This window comes from Gymnogyps californianus, chromosome 2 (assembly GCF_018139145.2).
Source record: "Gymnogyps californianus isolate 813 chromosome 2, ASM1813914v2, whole genome shotgun sequence".
In the NCBI taxonomy this organism is placed as follows: domain Eukaryota; kingdom Metazoa; phylum Chordata; class Aves; order Accipitriformes; family Cathartidae; genus Gymnogyps; species Gymnogyps californianus.
Window position 1 is genome coordinate 24,069,035 of NC_059472.1, and position 5,461 is coordinate 24,074,495.

Genomic DNA, 5,461 nt, shown 5'->3' on the forward strand with positions numbered 1-5,461 from the left:
CCAACACCAAGTTTTTCACCCTGTTTATGTTATCACCTAAGCAGTCTTTCATACGTGGAGACAACATGTTTTAAACATCTACAAAGACCCTCACTATACTTTGTCATCTCCTTTCTTAAAACTCACTGTCACCAGGATGTCTACCAAAATGACAACAGCTAGGAGCAAGGGAACTGATACCCTCCCTGTCTGGTGGATCACTGTCATACGATTATGTCCTTGGGCTCCCCATCCATCAGTCATATCTCCATGTTATCTGTTACCTTAGGATGTAATTAGGTGCAACATTTTTTCCTGTGGCAAAGCTAATGTACTGTCGTGGTTTAACCCCAGCCAGTAACTAAGCACCACGCAGCCGCTTCCCCCTCCCCCCTCCCAGTGGGGTGGGGAGGAGGAAAAAAAAAAGTAAAACTCGTGGGTTGAGATAAGAACAGTTTAATAACAAAAGTAAAATAAAATACACTACTAACTAAGAATAATAAAAATAATAATATAATAATTGTAATGAAAAGGAATATAACAACAACAAAAAAGAAATAACACTCAAGAAAAGACAAGTGATGCACAATGCTGTTGTTCACCACCCGCTGACCAATGCCTGAGCAGCGATCCGCCTCCCGGCCAACTCCCCCCTGTTTATATACTGGGCATGACGTTCTATTGTATGGAATACCCCTTTGGCTAGTTCGGGTCAGCTGCCCCGGCTATGCCCCCTCCCAGCTTCTTGCACACCTGCTTGCTGGCAGAGCATGGGAAACTGAAAAATCCTTGGCTTAAGATAAGCGCTACTTAGCAACAGCTAAAACATCAGAGTGTTATCAACATTATTCTCACACTAAATCCAAAACACAGCACTGTACCAGCTACTAAGAGGAAAATTAACTCTATCCCAGCTGAAACCAGGACATGTACAAAACACATGCCAGCTGTTACATCTGGGGAAAGCATAAAGCCAGATGACACCTTTATGTTGTATATTTTTCAGGCAGGGACGATCTTTTTGTTCTGGGTTTGTACAGTGTCTTGTAAAATATTACTTTGATTCCTGACTGCAGCTTTTAGCTCTGCTGCAATGCAAATAATTTTGGTAGCAAAATCCTTTCAATGAGATCCAATCCATTGGACTGGAGTCATGCAAATCCAGTTTGCGTTACTTGGATGGCCTTTAAAACCGTTTGAGTTAAAAGCAATGGGCATTGGCTCATGGAGAATTATATGGCTTCTAATCTCTTCCAGCTCAAGGGCTTCCCAGCAGCAGACTATGTGAACTGGCAAGAGGACTAAAAGCCTTCCTGTTCTCTGCAGTTCTCAGAATTGTACACTAGATAAAGAGAGGGATATAGTGACCGCAGAGAAACACAGCCAAAAGAAATGCAGTGTGTAAATATGACTGGGGAAGTAGGTGAACCCCAGTCTGAGTAGAGCAGGAGTTTAAACCAAAACATCCTAGAAACTTCAGGGAGCTGGGAGCACCTCCAGTAGGTCTGTCTTTGTCCAGATGCAACAAGAAATGAAGCACTTCTTTCCAGACACTGAGACACAAAAGAATGGACAGCAGATGTGTCATTTTTCCCAGCTAAGCAAACTTCTGATGGACTGTTTCACTCTCACTTTACAAAGACAAAAGAACAGAGTAGTACAATCGCTCTTAACGGGGTTGTAACAGACACAAAGACCCTGATCATCTTGCTCTCCGGGAGCATGCTACCTTTTGTGCTCTTTCATAGATGGTTAGCACTAAAACCACTAAAACATTACCGTCTCCAACTGAGTGAGAAGCCAGAGCCATATCACAGTAGTTCTTTGCTTCTGAATCAGTGGTCAATCCATTCTCAGAAGACAAAAAAACCAGAATAAATATTGTTATTATCCTACATATCCTGGTAGTATTGTTTCAATCTGTTGGCTGTACGGTCTGTGAGACAGTGCACTTGTTAACATTGTAAAGGCTCCTTTCAGAACCTGGAAAGTTAGAACATATATTATTTTAATGAAAGCATAGATTGTGGAGGCTACAACAAAATCCACAGGAAGATCCTAAATCCTCCAACACTTAGGATTTTTCAGCAGCCTGGATTTGGAATGACCCTAATAATGTGTATACTTAGCGCTTAGAATCACATGTATAAGGTCCATAGAAAATACAATTTACCAGCTGTGCAAGTATTTTTCTAATGACTCAGACTCTCTGCTTTTTTGTTATTGTATAAAAATGTGATGCTTTTAAACTGAGCAGCATAAATTACATTGTTGCTTCTCTGCTGTAATATAATGTAACCTTTTCCCGTGGTTATACATTTTAAAAGGGTGGTATAGAGAGTTCTGTGTATCCAGTGCACCTCCTGGAGTTTGGTTGTTCTCTACCGTTAGAGTGGCTTTCAGGCACTTTTGCTATCTTTTACTTCCTAATCATCAAAGACATAAAATCTTCCTGTTAGCTATTTGTATCATGGGAGGCATGAGATACCTCTGCTTTTGGATCTCTTTCTCTGGTTGAAGGGATATCTTCAATTCTTAAGTACTTCATTGCTATGGCAAAAAACGTGTTGCTGTCACAAAACATACTTTTTGCGGACTGATGCCATAAAATAAATTACCTTACATGGTAATTTATGTAAGTCTCCTATGAGACAAAACCTGGTCAAAAAGAACCTGTGTCTGAGGTAGTTTCTCTACAGGGAAGAACATGGATCAATGAAAAATTTGTTTCCAAGCATGGAAGATAGCAATTTCGTTTTCTCATCATTAAGAGCCTCGCTGAGATAAATAGGATTAGGACATGACTGAGCCCTGCATGTAGTAATTCTGGGCAGAAATGAGTCAAAAGTATTGTATTACAAAATTATCAAACATTAATTTTTTTGAAGTTTTGACACAAAGATTGCACCATGCCATCAATCATTAAAAGGTATGTGTAAAGTATAGCAAATATCTCAATTAAAAACAAAGCAAAAGATTCCTCTGCATGACAAGTTCTTTACAGAGACAAAATTAACATGACAATACAATAAATCAAAACATTAAACTGGAAGATGTGTGGTGTTGCTTTCTGTGTGGGACACATATGACCCATGACTTACTGGGTGTCCTGCTAGTTATGAAACAACCTCGCCTTTAGTGGGACTTTCACACAAGTGAATCAGTTTGCAGAAGGGCTATAGGATCTTATTTTATGCTCACTTAAATGTATGGCTGAAGCATCATCAGGAGCTTTGACTGTGGCTTAACAGGTATCCAGTACATAGAACACAATCCTAAGGGCTAATGACTGCCAAGCTGACACGATGTGTATTTCAAGAGGCAATTTAATGTAAACTTTTGTTTATAATGTACCACATATTGTGCTATAACAGCCCATCTTCCAGTATAATTTAGGTTTTCCTAAAGTTCAGCTCCCTGTTGTGTACATCTGTCCCTCTTTCAGGATGTTAGAAGAAACTATCAATTATTTTTCCTTACGAAATAATTACAAGTTTCAACTGAAACATTAAAAAAGTGAATGTAGTTCTTATGTTAGCAAAACAAATATATAGGGTTTGTTTTTCAAGAAAGTATTACGAGAAGTTTAATAAGTAATACAGAAATGTAAGTGTATAAACATAATTTTGAAACCAGAAACAAAGTTAATTTGTCCTCTGTTTGTTTATTAGTAAAAGACTTTCCATTATTCTAGAGAATTATATTTGTAAAATGTTATTTCCTTAGATATAGTGATGCAAAAGCATTTATATTCTTCTAATTGCTTGCACTTCTATTTAACTTAGGTACCGCATACATGCTTGGAAACCTAGCTTTCAATAGCAGCAAAGTATGTACATAATTAGTAATGGGGCCTTCAATCATTCTCCCTCTCATGTTCCACTGTTTTCCCGTATTCCAGCACAGTTATGTGCCCTTTAAGCTATTTTTATCAAGTGTGACAACTTTGAACTTGTTCCAAGACCATATTGCCTTAGATGTGACCTTCTGGTGTGGAAGTTAAACGTTCTCTGAAAACCTTGCATATAACATGTACTTCTCTATATTTACTCTTAATGTAATATCTTCAAAGAATACCAAAAAGTCAGTGAAACATGAACTTTTTCTATAACAGCCTTAGAGCCTGATCCTTTATACATGACTTCAGTAGGATTTACACATGTGTAAGGGCTGTGGACCATGTGTGCAAATATGGACACATGTTGTATCATATTAAGGTTCAATAATAGGGCTGGCCAGGAAACAAGGATTCTGTTTTGTGAAAAATTCTGAGGTTTTGGCATTTGGTTTCATTCTGATGCAGGGTAAAATCAAGAGTTTTCAGCGTGTTTTGAAAGCAAGACAGTTCAAGAAGGAGACAGACAGACAGACAGACATCACCACTGGGGCTAAGTAGTTACCTGTCGTAGTGAATCCCCATTTCAGACACTGCTTCAAATCTGACAGCGGCGATTTAAACCTGGATGTGCCCTGGGCAAGATGAATTTCCTCGCTACCACATTATCTGGTGTCCCTAAGCAAGTGAAGCCCTTCCTCCTCATTTTGACTGAAATTCCATTCTGATGTTGAGGTGGGTAACTCCAGTCCTCTCTCAGCAGGACAGGCAGCACAGCTTGCTAAGCTTTTTGCTTGTGGAGCATTGTCTAGCCGTGAGATATACTGTATGCCAGGGGACCCGTGTGGTGTATTTTATCACAAGGCAGGTGACAGGCCGTGGTGCTGTACTCTGCTACCTCGCAGGACTCTCTAAACCTATGCCCAGTGGTATTCCCCAAGCAGCCACAATCTACTCAGCAGGCACTCAGGAAACAGAGTTTGGCGACCAATGATGTAAGCAAAAGGGCTGGGTGTGATGGTTTTATATCTCAGTTTTTTATAATGTGCCACAAGAATTCCTGTCACTGGAGTTGTTTGTGTGGTATAGCTGCAAAATGTTTGTCCAAGATGTACGTCTCTAAAGTGTCAGCTTTTGTCTGGGTTTACAAGGAATCGGGTATCCAAGGGTGCAAATTTCTGTTTGATGAATGGTGTTTGGTTAGAAAAGAAATGCTGAATGAGTATGAACCCCATCAGCTCTGCTTTATTTCCTCTCAAATGAAAGTTAGCACTATTTGATTTGTTCCTTCAAAAAAATACAGTATTGATAAAAAGACTTTGAGATATATACGCATTTGAGATATGTCTGTATCACTGCAATAGCAATATCAGCAAATTTAAGTGTACCTTGAGCATTTTGTGTCCTAAAAATAATGCCATAACATTGCACCGACTTTTTCTGCAGTAATGTTGTAGACTGTGATAGTAAAGCAATTCTCACACAAATTACATTTCCACTTGGATTATACTATAAAAATTAACTTTTCCAGGTTAGATATAAGATCCAGCAAACAGTAGCTGATAATTTAATTTAACTGAATATATATTTGAATATTGATTTCATGCAATAAAAACCCAAAAGAAATCTCAACAAGCTTGAGTGAAA